Genomic DNA, 16607 nt, shown 5'->3' on the forward strand with positions numbered 1-16607 from the left:
ACATCAACCATCACAGACAACTTCAACTGCCCATGTTTTGCTTGAACATGCCTCATAAATACACCCTTTTCCAAAATTTCATTAAATCCATTTTCTTGGATCAGATAGGACCAGAAATTTCCTTGATCTCATGCTCACCAAACATATCCCAATGCATGGTCAAATCAGATCATCAGGCCATCACATTTTCCCTAGGAACCCAACCCACGTCTGCAAGCAAAGGCACCATTTCTGGAATTTTTCTACAGACGGTCTCTTTTTTCTCAAAGATGACATTATATAATTTAAAAACTCTCCTCCCCACTTTGTGGGGCTAGTTGCCAAAACTGCCATTGCTTCTTGCATCACAAAGTTTTAATCACACTTGAACACTTTGACCTCATGATCGGATCATGCCAGTCATAGATAAGCCAAACATTACCCATACCTAGTCATGGATTATTGCTAAGTGAGCTTAAGAAATTTCTGAGAGTGTATTTTCTGCCTTGTGAGCATCACTTTTAACAATGGATGTGAAGTTGTCCTGTCTTGTCTTCATTCTATACTGATGAGGTTTGGAACTGATCCTCGGTTCCAACTCGGCCGTTTACTAAAGCTCGAGGTCTCAAAGCAGCTTGTGGCTGCATCTCTACCTTATGATGCAGTAGTGCCTTCCTCAGATCTTGTTTGCCGCCGAAACAGATCGGGTCATGACTAGCATTGGCTGAGTACAAAAAATTGTTTATTTGCTTTTTTTTCTCTTTAAAACTTTAGAAAGTTTACGATAATTAGAGTTTTGCTTACCTAGTTACGTATATATCGCTTTCAAGCTGGTTCGTTGTTTTCTTTAATTTTTATTAAAAAAAACAAATACTTGGTTGTGTGACTTTTGTTTGAGGTGTTTTTCTTTAGGCCTGTATGCTTAACGACTGGGAAGAATTTGCATTTTCAGTGTCTTGTTTTTCTTAGTTTAGTACTACTAGTGTCGTAGATTGCCTCCTTCATAGTTTGAGCAGTGTTAGCTCATGTATATACTGTGTGTTAATCTTTTCAGGACATAGATTTGCCTTTTACAATACCTTTCTCAAAAGAACTTTATGTGCAGGTGCAGTGTTTTTTCTGTATTTTGCCATACATATATATATATATATATATATATATATATATATATATATATATATATATATAGTGCCTTGTTATTACTATATATAATCAATGTTACTGGCAACACTTTTGGTTATACATTTACATATACAACTTATAGTGTTCAGAGATATCTTATACTGTTTGAGTGTGTTACTTTTCGTGCCTTTATCTGCTATTAAGGGCTTGCTTGACTTGGCTCTTTTATTTACTACATCAATCCCGTTTAAATTAGAGGGTGCCTTTTTTTTTTTTCTGTGTGGGTGTGTGCGAGATTACATAATGTCGAAACAACAAAAGGAAGTTAAACTGTCTGGTTTTAAGAAATGCCCCAAGTGCCCTCAAAAAATGTCCATTACTGATGGACATATTGAGTGTGTTTATTGTCTAGGGGCCATCCATCTACAAGAGACCTGCTCCATTTCTCACTCGTTTATTGCTAGAGTGCTACAGGAACACAAATTTTAAAAGGATTATTAAAATCCTCCTTTGAAGAAGCCTTGGGCAAGTCTCAAAGTCCTCTAGCAACTAAGGACAACACCTCTAAAAGACCATCTTCTAGTTCATCAGCATTGTCGGAGCCAGTCACTAAGCAACCCAGGATGTCTCCAACATCTTCGAAAAAACTGATCAGAGCAGACCTGCTGCCCCGGTTCCGTGTGGGTCGGAACTGATGGCATTACCAGTCCGGAGCCAGTCTCCCTGACTCCTAGGTCTCCACTATTACAATCTGTTGCATCCGCTCCATCGTCCAGATCCTCCAGGAGCTTATCGGATTTTGACGTGGATGGTGTGGTGCAGAAACTGCACACGACACCGGCACTAGCCAAATTGTTGTCGGAACCGACTCTGGCAAGCTCAGAACCGACGGTAGCCATTCCCATACCTTCTATTCTTCCTCCAACTCGAGTTTTGGAGCAGAATGCCTGGAGCCAACATTGATGGAGCCGATGGAACCAAGACCTCCTGCAGCCTCTTCAGTTCCTATCACTCTGACTACCTCGGAGCTGTTCGGGGTATCTAGGGGCTAACACTCACCGGTCAGGTCTTGTGGGGGGGGGATAGTCGGGTCAAGACCTTTTCGGCTTCGACCTTACCTCTTGGTGCCTCTGCTCAGGTGAGCTCAGCTCCTACCTCTGCTTTGGAGCCAACCCCTATGGTTCCGGGGGGGGGCTCCTCAGATTCTTCCGAACCGGGGACTTCCACGAGCCATGGGAGGGGGCATTTGCAGCTATGAGGAGAGCCTTGTCCCCAGGGACATCATCAGTGTTGGATCCAAGTATTTCATCCCTGAGAGCACCGGTATCTATCTCCACATGCACAATCCCCCCTCAGGGTAGAGATCCTAAGCCTCAGGATGCCCCATCGGGCAAGACTCTATCTTCCGAAACCTCTCTGGAATGTCCCACTGAAGAGGTCCCTTGGAAGAAGTTATGCAAGAGGAAACATGTAGACTCTCCCCCAATGAGTCAATCACATCAGCCACGGACCTCGAGGAGACAGAAGGGTCCCCGTTGTTGCCCTCTGAGGATGTCTCATTTGCGGACATCCTGGACATTCTCAGACAGGCAGCTGGAAGTCCATTTCCCCTTCTGATGAGGAGTCTGTGTACCTGAAGGCTTTTGGGTCTTGACCTTCAACCACCTGGCTGTCACCGCCTTTTGACAAACTGATGGAGTTAGTTTTCTGAAAGGCGTGGGAGTCTCCAGATACAGTGGAGCCTGTCCCCAGGAGGCCTAACAGATTTATCACCTCCCCAGATGACAAAACCTTTTTAACTAAAGGAGTCCCTGTCGATGCTATGATGGTGGCGGCGGCCACGAAGAAGGAGCTACCTGAGACTTCCACATCTGTCTATCCCCCGAATAAGGAGTCGTGGACAATGGACAGGTACAGAAATTGCATGTTTTCTTCAGCGGCCTTCACTCTCAGGTCCCTGAATTACCTTATGCATTTTACAAGACTTCAGAGAGAGCTAAAAGAGCTTGGAGATACTCTGCAGGGTACAGTAGCTGCAGGGATAGCAGATAAGGTATCTTCATAGCTGGCCACCCTTAATTCAGTCCATGAGGCTTGCCTGTTATGCAGCTGATGGAGCGAGCAGATCAGCAGCTTCCAGAATTGTCCTTAGGAGACATTCCTGGATGCTCTTGTGCAATTTTGCGGACCCTTTCAAGTCATCCTTTGTCAGTACCCCGCTTGATGGTTCATCCTTGTTTGGGCCTAAAGTCAAGGAAACGCTTACCTGGAGTGAACAAGAAGGAAAGACTCTCACTGCCATCAGAGTCCATTTTTCCATGCCTTCTAGACCATATCCCAAGGGTCAAAAGGGTGGGAAAATGCATTTCCGAAAATCCCAGGGACCTTTCCAGGACACACAGGGTGAATCTTCCAATGGGGCAGAAGTGGAAGTAATAATGGAAGATGCCACTCATGTGGCATGGGGGGGGTTGCAAAACCAGGGTGACCGATAATCTTTCCTCGGTAAATCCTTTCAGTGCTCCTGAAAGGAGGCTCGCCTGTCCACCTCTGGAGGCAGTTGGGGGTTGCTTATCTCTGTACCCACAAGCCTGGCTAGACATAATGAAAGACAAGTGGGTACAAAGAATCATATCCAGAGGTTAGTCAATCCCTTTTTCTATGCCACCTCCAAAGATCGAGAAAATCCTGGATGTTCCACCCAGTCACAGGGAGCAAGTGGCTTCAGAAATTCAAACGTTGCTGCAAAAAAAAAAAAAGTCATCCAGTCAGTCCCGCAAACCAAATAGGATCCGGAACTTACTCAAGGTTCTTTTTGGTTCCAAAGAAAACGGGACTGGAGACCCATTCTAGATCTCAGCAGACTGAACAAGTCAGTAAAGAAGACAAAGTTCCAGATGGTCACGCTGCAGTCAGTATTTCCCTTTTTAGGGAAAGACAATTGGATGTGCTCTGTATATCTCCAGGATGTGTACTACCACATAAATAAGGTCCAGTCATCCAGGAGTTATCTGTGCTTTTGGCTGGGAGCCAGTCGTTACCAATTCCGAGTTCTGCCCTTCCACCTCACTACAGCCCCCAGAGTATTCACCAAATGCATGACAGTAGTCACGGCTCACCTGAGGTGTTTAGTTTTCCGAGTGTTTCCATATCTGGATGACTGGCTCCTAACTGCCACCACCAAACATTCACTTATTCAAACAAGAGACAATACCCTGAAACTATTTGCCCAGCTAGGGATGTCGGTCAGTTACGAAAAGTCTGCCTTATTGCCATCACAACATATCGTCTTTATAGGCATAGAAGTAATACAAAAAACATGGTGGCCAAGTTTCCAACAGATGGGATTCAAACTCTTCGCATTCAAATCCAGGGCCTTCTCTTCAAGAACAAGGTACCAGCGAGGGTGGTCCTGAAAGTTCTAGGCACAATGGCAGCAGCAATAATTGTCATTCCCTTAGCACGATTACACATGAGAATACTTCAGTGGATGCTTTTCACGCAGTGGTCCATGCAAGACCTGCCCCTGTCCCATCCAATACTTCTGACGGACAGTTGCAAGAAAGACCTATGCTGGTGGCTTCCCTCTGACCAGGTGATGATGGGTCGACCAGTTTTTCACCTTACTCTGGTAGCCACAGTGGCCACGGACGTTTCCCAGTTAGGGTGGGGGGGCAATATCAGGGAAGAACAGGACCACAAGGCTCATTTGCACATTAATGTACTAGAGATGAGAGCGGTACTGATGGCGTTGCAAGCATTCCAGGACTCTCTTCTGATAGGTACAATTTCAATACAGACAGACAACATGTCAGTAGTGTGTGGTACATAAACAAGGAGGAACCAGACATTACCCTCTTTGTCGAGAGGCCCTAAGAGTATGGCGGTGGGCGATGTCTTCCCAATGTTTTCTAATAGCAACGCATATCCCGAGGAAATCCAGTGTGATAGCTGACAAACTAAGCAGAGCCATTCTGATACCACACAAGTGGTCCCTGAAGAAGGAAGTAGCAGAAAAGATATTCCACAGATGGGGCCAGCCTTGCTGTAACCTTTTCGCCACAGACACGAATGCAAAATGCAGCAGCTACTTTGCCCTGATCTCCCCTCTGGGGGAGTCATTGAAGGATGCACTTGTACACAATTGGCCCCTGGGACTCCTTTATGCTTTTACACCCTTTCTCTTACTACCCAAAGTTCTTCAGAAAGCCAGCAGTTTGGGAAGGACCTTGATTCTAATAGCCCCTTACTGGCCTCGTCAAGTATGGTTCTCCTTCCTGAAGCCTCATCTTCTGGGGAAGCCTTGGATTCTCGACCTGGTACCAGACCTCCTGACACACTCGTCGGGGGCTCTCCATCCATCTCTTCACACCCTAAAATTGACAGCATGACTGCTCCATTATCGCCAGACTACACCATTTCACCCCCAGAAGTCCAACACATCTTAATCTGTTCTCATAAGATGTCCACAAGAAAACTTTGTCATAGCAAATGGAAAAGATTCTCCATCTGGGCTTTACAGAACTCCATTGATCCCTATTCAGCACCCTTGGCATTCATACTGGAATTTTTGGCTAAAGGTTTTAATGAAGGAGCAGCTGCAGCAACTATTCGTGTCCAAATGGCAGCAATCTCAAATTTTCATATTGGCAATGAAGGAATGACTGTCATGTCTCACAAACTTTCAAAAGACTTTCTGAGAGGCACTAGGTTACTAAGACCATCCATACGACCACCCCTTCCACCTTGGAATCTCAATTTTGTTCTATCTCACTAAATTCTTCCACCTTTTGAGCCAGCATCATCATGTAGCCTAATTTTTTTTATCTTGGAAAACCATTTTTCTCATAGCTATCACATCAGCTAGAAGGGTTTCGGAATTACAAGCGTTGACAGTGTATTCCATAATGATGAATGAGTTTCTCTATGTACAAACCCTTCCTTTCTGCCAAAAGTATGCTCAGAGATCAATCTATAGACTTTCCAGTTTTTTTTCCTAAATATGGCAATACGGCAGAATACATGCTTAATCAGCTTGATGTTCACAGATAACTACAGTTTATTTGCATAGAACAAAAGACCACAGAAAATCTGACCAGCTTTTTGTCTTATTTTCACAGAATAAAAATGGCCTAGCAGTGTCAAAATCAACCTTAACCAGATTAGTTCACAGTGTATTTCATTCGTTTATCAATCATCAGACAATGAACTGGCAACCAAAGTAAAGGCTCATTCTACCAAATCAGTATCAACTTCCCAGGCCTTTAAGGCAAGACTCCCAATAGATTTATGTGCAGCAGCAATGTGGTCAAGACCACATACTTTTATCACTCATTACAAAGTAGATATGACCTCCAGAGACAGGGCCTCATTTGGGTCCACTGTTCTGAAGAATATTTTCCTGTGAGCCACCCAGGAAAGATGGTGCTAGGGACACTGTCTCATCAGTATAATATAAAGACTAGATAGGACAACTTCACATAAAGAAGTTATGTACTCACCATAACATTCCATGTGAGTTGTCCCTGTCATCTTCATTCTTACGTTCCACCCTCCTACCCCCAGCCTTTATGAGCTTCTGGAGGATCTAAGATGTAAAAAGTTTTGATATACTACTCTTACTTTGAACCTTGTCCAGGCTTACCAGTACGATATATAGCTTTCTATATAGCCATGTAAATTTAATATAAGTTCATCAACAAACAAGATCTGAGGAAGGCACTATTGCATCATGGGATAGGGATGGAGCCACGAGCTGGTTTGAAACCTCGAGCTTTAGTAAGTGGTCGAGTTGGAACCGAGGATCAGTTCCGAACCCCATCAGTATAGAATGAAGACGAGAGGGACAACTCACATGGAACGTTATGGTGAATACATAACTTCTTTTTTTAATGTTTTGCTAATGATGTCTGACATAGTATTGCCAGCTATGTCTGGCATCATCATTCCTTTTCTCTTTCTTCTGTCCTACCTTTTACTGACTTAATACTCATTCTGTCTTGCTTCTGCTAGCTTCAAGCTGTACTGCCTCTATTTTTTCTTACATTTTTAATACTACATATTTCCTTCTCTCATATGAGAGACACTAGCTTTAGCTTTATAAACTTTGCTATCTTAATATTGAAACATCTACGCAAAAGAGAGGATTTAAACAGGCTGCTTTCAATGTAGGGGAAATGAGAGTTTATTGGGTAACTGTGTAAATGTGTTGATTACAGGTAACCCTTTTCAGATATGAGCAGACCAATGAACACAACAGCATTAGTAGTGTTAATGTCTTTTTCCCCATTATGAACAGTAGCTTGTGAATTAAACACATAATTAAGATAAGAGAAAAGAGATTCCTCTGGAACTGCAAACATAAGTTTGCCTGCTATGTTGTCAGCTAAGAAAATTGATATTTGATCCCAAGTTGCTGTGACCTCAAGGCTGCAGTATTTACTCGTAGGGTGATGCCCTTCATGAGCAAACATGACCAAGAACACAATAGATGATTTTGTTAGCTATCTGCATCTTGGCAGTCAGTTTATTGTACTCCAGTATCTCTCCCAAGGGAGAAATATGAAGACATAAACTTGAAGCCATTGTTGGAATTTAGTATCTCAAGTTCTTTTTTTTCTGTTTGTTTTTTTCTTTAATTAAAATAGCAACACTTGAAGCATAACTACTTATCAAATTCTGTGGGGTACTGAAGGGTAATGTCAAGTTGGAATGTATTTCCCTAGTTGGTACTAAATCACATCATACTTTGCGAATTATGTGGAAATGTGTCACTTTTGTTTGTATTTGTAGTTTGAATCATAAGCTGCAAGTTCTTTTACATCCTTCTAATTTTTTGTGTAGGTTTAACCTTCTTTTCTTTTTGGTTGTGGAAAATCGTCTTGCTTCATTGTATAAAAAAAAAAAATCTTCTTTTTCAAGGCATGATGGGAATTGATAGACAGATTGCGTTACTAGTTCAGTGATGTGCCTTCTGATCTCTCTTTATTAAAGTCTTGTATAGGCCATTACTTTTTTCAGTCTTCAGTGTACATCATGGTTGGAGGAATTTTGTTTATTTTGCAAGTGATTAATTCTTAGAAGCATTGTATAAAAGTTACATGGTTAAACAAAATGTCTACAAGGATATTTAACATTTGGGATTTTGTGTATCTAAAAGGTGCACTTTCAGAGCACATTGTTTTTCTGTCTCCTTTTTGTGCTGTTTTGCAGTGATTTTAGCATATCTTTTTAAACACCTTTGTTAAATTATCACTTAAGATATAGGCACATATACATTAATAAAAAAGAAAACACAGTAACATTTTTAATTTACATGCATTATACATTAAATATAAGTTTTCTTTCTAACAGTTATTTGCTTCAGCTTTACATAAATTGAACAATTCCTGTCTTCAGTTAAACTTCACCACTCCTACTCCTAAACATTATTCTGCATGTATTGTTCCCATAGCATTCATTTATTTCTGTGCAATTTGCTCTTTCCTGTTATTAAAGAGCCCACATTCAGTTCTTTTATCTCTTTTACAATATTCTGTACTTCAAGTTGGTTTAGATTTTGATTTCCATTTTCTAGTAGTGTCTTTTTAGCAGTCAATAGCATTAAATGTGAAGTTGTTCAATCTCACCATTCATTCATTACTGATGGGTTTGGAGCCGATCCATCGGCTCCGACATGGCCGTTTGCAAAGCTCAAGGTTTACCAGTAGCTCGAGACCAAGCCCCTTATCCCATGATGCACTGCTGGAAGTACCCCAGATCTAGTTTGCCGCGGCACGGATCTCAGTGTTTCCAGTTTGCTCGTGCCTTTTTTGAACTAAAAAATCGCTTTTCCGCAAGTTATTTCATAACTTTTTCAATCTCTTAGATTAATATTATAATACTTACCGTAGTTTTCTTTTAGACACTTACCCTTGGTGCCTTTAGTATTTAGTATAATTATAGTGGCCTCGTGTTTGGCCAAGTTACTTAGAGTGTGTTTCTCTGTTTTCATAGTTATTGCATTTATAGTAGATATTTAGAGTGTGGTTGTATATCTTTAGCTAGTGTTGGCCCCCTTTTTTCTCCGGGCCAATGTTTAGAGTGTGTTTATATTTTAGGTGTGTTAACTTTACCCTAAGTGAAGTTTGTGATATAACATTTAGGCTGTATTTAGGCTTGTGTGGTTTGTTATAGTGTTAAGCCTAAAGGTTATTCTTGCAGAATGTCTGAGGATAAGGAAAAACACCCAAAGTCTGGATTCAAGATATGTCCAGACTGTGGGCAAAAGATGTCTTTGACCGATGTGCACGTTTAGTGCGTTTATTGTTTAGGTGCTGTGCATTTGCAGGAGTCCTGCAGTATCTGCCACTCCTTTTCATCGAGGGTTTTATTAGAGAGGAAAAGGAAGCTTGTTGATCGAGGCTTGCTGAAGCATCCTTTTGCCGAAGCTTTGACTGACCAGGATGGAGCCAGTAAGTCATCCAAATCTTCCAAGTCTTCAGGAGATTCCAGGGTTTCCAGGGAGTCTAAAAAGTCTAAGAAAATGGAGGAACCTGGGACATCGGCTCCACAGCCTTAGGAGCCGGCCCACAGTTCTGGAGCCGGTCTCTGATAGACCTGTATCTCCAATCCTTCAGTCGGCACCTTCAGTGCACTCCTCCAGGTCTTCTGTCAGCCTCTCAGATTTGGATATGGACTGATTGGTGCAGAAGCCCTTACGGGCACCAGGCCTTGCTAAAGTGTTGTCAGCTTTAACCCTAGCGTCGGAACCGAAAACCACCATCCCGGATTTGACTGCTCCTCCTCAGAGCCATACCGGATGTTTGGAGCAGGAGGGGGCCGACTTGCTGATCGTGGAGCCTTTGGAGTCTAGACCTGCTCCGGTGTCATCGGTTCCATCTACTCTGATGTCCTCAGCACCGACCAGGGACTCCAGGAGCCGACACTCTCCTGTCAGGTCCGGGGAGGATAGTCGCACCGACTTGGTGCTGACTCTTCCTCTTGGGGCCTCAGCTCAGATGAGCTCGGCTCCTACCTTGGGCTCAGAGACCACGGCCTCGGTGCGGGAGGGGCTGGCTGTTCCTTCAGGTCAGTTGACTCCTTCTCATCGGAGCAGTGATGCTTTCGAAGCCATGAGGAGAGCCTTGTCCCCAAAGACATCCTTGACACCAGGTCTGGCCTCTTTTTCCCCCAAAGTGCCTGTGTTCACTTCTGCCTCCATTGTCCAGGCAAGCGTAGAGACCCTGAGCCTCAGGTAGCCCACAGGGTGCCCCTTGTTCTTCCGAGACCTCTCCGGATGCTCCCACTGAGGAGGTCGCCAGAAAGAGATTGTGTAAGAGGAGACACTTGGACTCCCCACAGGAGTCTTTCACATCTGACACTGACTTGGGTGAGTCAGAAGGGTCCCCACGATCCCCCTCTGAGGATATCTCCTTTGCGGAGATACTCAAGATCCTTAGGCAGAGGGGTGATTTGCAGTCCAAAAGCCCAACTGAGTACGAGTCAGTTCTCCTGAAGGCTTTCGGGTCTCAACCTTCCACCTGTTGGGTGTCTCCGCCCTTCGATGAGCTCATGCAGCTGGTCTCTCGGAGGGCGTGGGAGTCATCGGAGTCCATGAAACCTGTCCCTTGGAGGCCTAATAAGTTAATTTCTGCCCCTGTAGATAAGTCCTTTTTGTCCAAAGGAGTCCCTGTTGATGCCATGGTGGTGGCAGTGGCCACCAAAAAGGAAATGTCTGAGACTTTCTCGTCGATCCATCCTCCTAATAGAGAGTCCAGGATCATGGATCGATATGGGAAATGCATGTTTAGTTCAGCGACTTTTACACTCCGATCTCTGAACTATTTAACCCATTTCACCAGACTGCAAAGAGATCTCCTTAAGGAGTTGGGAGATACTCTTCAGAGTACTGTAGCTGCAGGGGCTTCTGACAAAATTGCTGCTCAGCTTGCTACCCTAAATTCCATTGTGAACTCGTACATGCGTCTCATATCGTATGCAGCCGATGGGACAAGTAGGGCAGCGGGTACAGAAATTGCTCTACAAAGACATTCCTGGATGCGCTTGTATTCCTTCGCGGAGCCCTTTAAGTTTTCATTTGTCAACACCCCTTTTGATGGCACATCTCTTTTTGAGCTCAAAGTGAAGGAAACTCTCACCAGGTGTGAGAAGGAGGGAAAGACTCTGTCTGCCGTCGGAGTCCGTTTTTCCACGCCTACTCGGCCTTACCCCAAAGGCCAACAGGGAGGTAAAATGTGGTTCCGAAAAGCCCAAGGAGCCTTTCAGGACACACGCGGTGAACCCCCCTCTAGGGGCAGAGGAGGGGGTAACACTGTAAGATGCCACTCTCGCCACAGAGGGGGTCCACAACACCAGGGTGACAGAGATCACTTCTCTGGTCAACCCTATCAGCGCTCCTGAAAGATGGCCCAACTGTTCTGCTCTGGAGGCAGTCGGGGGTCGCTTATCTTTGTACCCAAATGCCTGGCAAGATATAACAAGTGACAGTTGGGTACAAAGTATTATTTCCAGAGGGTATTTCATACCGTTCTCCACTCCACCCACACCCCAAGGAGAATCCCGGACGTTCCACCCAGTTACAGGGATCAAGCAACTATAGAGGTCCGCAAGTTGCTAGAAAAAGAGTCATCCAGCCAGTCCCAGCAGACCAAATAGGATCCGGAACTTACTCAAGATTCTTTTTGGTTCCAAAGTAAGCAGGGGACTGGAGACCTGTTTTGGACCTCAGCAGACTCAACCAATTTGTGAAGAAAGAGAAGTTTCGGATGGTCATGTTACGGTCTATACTTCCCTTTTTAGGAAAAGATAATTGGATGTGCTTGATAGATCTCAAGGATGCATACTACCACATAAAAATGGCCAGGCCATCCGGAGATCACCTGCGTTTCCATCTGGGAGCCAATCATTATCAATTTCGAGCCCTGCCCTTTGGTCTCACTACAGCCCCCAGAGTGTTCACCAAATGCATGGCAGTGGTCACGGCTCATCTGAAGCATCTAGGATTCCAGGTGTTTTCGTACCTAGATGATTGGCTCCTTACCTCCACCACCTGGCATCAACTGATTCAGGCAAGGGAATACACTCTGCTATCACTTAGGCATTACAGTCATCTCAGAAAAATCTGCCTTGTCGCCATCGCAGCATATCGTCTTTATAAGGGCAGAGTTAGACACTTCAACCACCACTCTACGACTACCAATCGAGAGGGTCTTTCTTCTGCGCCAGCATTTCAGTTCATTAGTGTCAAAGGACAGAGCACCAGCCACAGAAATCTTAAAAGTATTAGGTTTGATGGTTGCATTGATTTTTGGCCATACCATTAGCAAGGATGCATATGTGGATTCTTCAGTGGCTGCTGTTCACTCAGTGGTCCTATCAGGAACTTCCAATGAGTCATATGATTTTAATCACAAACTCTTGCAAGAGAGATATCCAATAGTGGTTCACGTCTCTTCATGTAACCATATGATGCCCATTTGTACTACCCCCTCCAGTAGCCACTGTGACCACAGATGCTTCCCTGATAGGGCGAGGGGGCATTTTCAGGGAAAGACTGCCCAAGGCACATGGACGGATCAAGAGTCACATCTGCATATTAATGTTCTGGAGATGAGAGCAGTACTTCTGGTGTTGCAGTACTTCCAAGACCAAGAGTCTCTTCCTCTAGGGACAATTGCAGTTCAGACGGACAATATGTCAGTAATCTGGTACTTGAACAAGCAAGGTGTGACCAAGTCTTACCCCCTTTGCCGAGAAGCCCTCAGAGTTTGGCAGTGAGCTGTCTTCTCCCAGCGCTTTCTGTTGGCAACGCACATCCCGGGGAGATGCAACGTGATAGCAGACAAACTGAGCAGGACAATTTTGTTGCCACACAAGTGGTCCCTCAAACAAGAGATTGCGGACAGGATTTTCCACAAATGGGGCCATCTAGCTGCGATCTTTTTGCCAGTCACATCAACACAAAATGCAGAAGCTACTTTGCCCTGATTCCCCCCTCCGGGAGAACCCCCGAGAGACGCACTCTTACACAATTGGCCCCCAGATCTTCTGTATGCATTCCCCCCGATCCCTCTAATACCCAGACTCCTACAGAAAGCAATGTCACTGGGAAGGACTATCATTCTTATAGCCCCTCATTGGCCTCAGCAGATTTGGTTCCCATTTCTTCATCATCATCTATTGAAGGATCCATGGATTCTGGACCCAGTTCCGGACCTTCTGACACGTCCGTCGGGGAACCTCCATCCTTCATTGCAGTCACTGAAGCTAACAGCTTGGCTGCTCCAGTTCCCCTCATAGCCAGGCTTCATGACCTTTGTAATGAGACAAGGCAGATCCTCTTGTCTTCCCATAAGCCATCCACCAGAAGATTATATCTTAGTAAGTGGAAGAGATTTTCCATATGGGCCTCTAAACAGAACATTGATCCTTATCGAGCTCCCTTGACGTCCATTTTAGAATTCTTGACTGTGATCTTTAATAAAGGAGCTGCAGCTGCTACAGTTCAGGTCCAGCTGGCTGCTATATCTAACTTTCATCTCGGAGTGAACGGGCTAAGCATAATGCCCCACAAGTTGTCTAAGGCCTTTCTTAAAGAAACCTTTCACATGAGGCCTCCAGTGAAGACTCCTTATTCTCCTTGGAATCCAAACTTTATGCTGTCTTGTATAATTCTGCCCCCCCCCCCCCCCCGTTTGAACCAGCATCATCTTGTGACCTCAGATTCTTATAATGGAAAACTATATTTCTGGTGGCTATTACTTCTGCCCGCAGAGTGTCAGAACTGCAAGCCTCATCTATCAGCCCTCCTTATCTGATTTTTCATGCTGATAAAGTATCTCTTAGGACAAACCCCTCCTTTATCTCTTAGGACAAACCCCTCCTTTTTGCCCAAAGTCTGTTTGGAATCTAATATCAACCAAGTCATTGAGTTGCCTGTCTTCTTCCCTAACCATTCCAATAACCTTGAGTATATGCTGCACAAACTTGACGTTCACAGACAGCTCAGATATTATTTGGACAGAACAAAAGATGTCAGAAAGTCAGACCAGCTCTTTGTATCATTCTCTGAAGCCAGAAAAGGTACACCAGTGGGTAAAACAACGCTTTCAAAATGGCTCTCTGATTGTATTACCTTTGTTTATTCAGCTGCTAATATGCCCTTGCTACACAAGATTAAAGCTCATTGGACCAGGGCAGTTTCTACATCTTCTGCATTTCAAGCCAAATTGCCCCTTGATAACATTTGTGCTGCAGCCACTTGGTCTAAACCTCATACTTTTATCACTCATTACAAAGTTGATAAGGCCTCCAGGGACAGGGCTTCCTTTGGGTCTACGGTCCTGAAGAATGTACTCCCATGAGCCACCCTAGTTTGAGGGTGCTAGGGACGTTACCCATCAGTAATGAATGAACGAGGAGGTTGAGCAACTTCACATTAAGAGGTTATGTACTCACCATAATGTTCCATGTGAGTTGTTCCATCTCGCCTTCATTCTTACGTCCCTCCCTCCATCCCCCACCTGGCTGATAGTTGACCTAGAGGCTGGTCTTATCCTGGTTACTCAATCCTTCTTCCTCTCTATGGGAGGGTAGGTCTGTTACATGAATATAGTACACGCAGCAAACAAGATCTGAGGTAATTCCTGCAGTGCATCATGGGATAAGGGTTTGGTCTTGAGCTACTGGTAAACCTTGAGCTTTGCAAACGGCCGCGTCGGAGCCGATGGATTGGCTCCGAACCCATCAGTAATGAATGAAGGCGAGATGGAACAACTCACATGGAACAATATGGTGAGTACATAACTTCTTATTAGTAAGGCAATATTTTTTCCTAGGCAATTCCAATTCTGTTTCCCAGTTTAAAACTATAATTTCTTTAGTTACAGTGATTTGCTACCTCAGCATTTTTAACAGAGTACTCTTTAGGGATTTTTTTAAAATTTGCCAGTTCATTACTGTCCCCAGTAAACATGTTCTCAGTTACCTTTTTCCCCATCACACTTCCAGCAGTTGCTATCTACTTGAAGAATAATTCTCTGAAGTCTATTTTGGGTATAAAAATACATATTCAAACACTTTCAAGCAAAAATTCTAAACTTTCTGGACTTTGTTGCATAGTTGGGAGCCATGCAGATGTCCTCCCAGTGTTACTTTGTAAATTGCCTTTCAGTTCTTTTTTTCCCAATCTTTTCTAACTGCCTCTGATTGATGCTTATAGTTGTCATGCAGTGTTTTATATACCCTATTTATTATCCCTTTTTAACAGCTGCTTCTGTTCTACACTTGACTAAAAACTCTGCCAGAGCTGGTCTTTTACTTTGTGCTCCCCTATCCCTTTCTCTTTGCCTACAGTCTGGTATCAGTTCAGTCTGTAACCTTCATTCCAAACTTTTGCTTGGCCCACACTGTTTAACTTTCCATTTCTAGTTGTTTGTCCCCTTTAGCAGGTTTATTGGTTATTTTCTATACCTCTACTTTCGGTGATCCCTATTGGCAGAATCTCCTTTCTTCATTCCGGTGTTGGCTTAGTTATTAGAATACCTTCTGCTGTTTTATGAATAAAATATATTGTATTCTTGTTGTTAGTCTTCTTAAGGATCTACATCAAAAATCCCACCGTTTCCTTATTTTTTGACCCCCCCCCCCATTTCACCAGTAACCCTTTTCACTTTGATTTATAATCTTTTTGTGTTATATTTGTAAGCCTTAACTGGGTAGCTGTAAAACATCTATTCAAATCAGGTAATCCTAAACCATCTTAATTCTATGGGGAGAGTCACCTTATCCCACTTAACTCTTGCCCTGTTCTCTTCCCAAATACATTCCTTCAACTCTTAGGTTCATAGATAATTACTAGGCTAGCTGCCTCTGTGGGCCATTTTGAGGCTATATAATTTCCTTTCAAAAGTGAGACTCAAACCATGTACCTTGTATTTATTAGGTAAACCCCTTATTTAACCATTATACTAACCCCAACCCCAAAGTTAATGAAAGAAGCTTTGAACCTTGTACTATCAGCACACAAAGCAGTTCATTAGCAGACCTCAAGTCTTCTTTGCTAGCACTAAACACTAGTACCACTAGATATTTTTATTAATTGTCATCCACAACATCTCTTTTGGTTAATAAAAATATACCTGACCTATATATAATTTTTTATTCACTATTTTATTTTATTTATTTATTTATCTGTCTGTCTATCCATCCATCCTTTGTTGACTGGGTTAGTCCCACTAGCCTAGTAGCCACTTTTCAGAGGAGGCCAGATATATAGTATTTGTACTAATAGAGGAAATTTGGCCAGGGCATGTGGGAACTTCTCCTACTCGATTGAGCAGGGGACGTATTCCACTCCCTGCTTCCGTTCCGGGCACAGTGGTGGCCTGGAGAAGGAGGAAGAACAAGAAGGGTGGGATAATTCGGCAGAGTTTTTTCTGTTTCTGCAAAGGAATGATGATACAGCAGTCGATGAGGATGAAATGGTGAATGAGGAGATTGTATGT

At 43.6% G+C, this 16607-nt stretch overlaps 1 protein-coding gene across 1 annotated transcript in view; it reads left to right on the forward strand.

Moving 5' to 3' along the window:
• The window catches only part of COMMD7 (COMM domain containing 7), a 565679-nt gene that overhangs the window by 517384 nt on the left and 31688 nt on the right, over positions 1 to 16607 (forward strand). The window lies entirely within an intron of this gene.

Source organism: Protopterus annectens, chromosome 12.part0 (genome assembly GCF_019279795.1).
Source record: "Protopterus annectens isolate FY-2018-M chromosome 12.part0, PAN1.0, whole genome shotgun sequence".
NCBI lineage: Eukaryota > Metazoa > Chordata > Ceratodontiformes > Protopteridae > Protopterus > Protopterus annectens.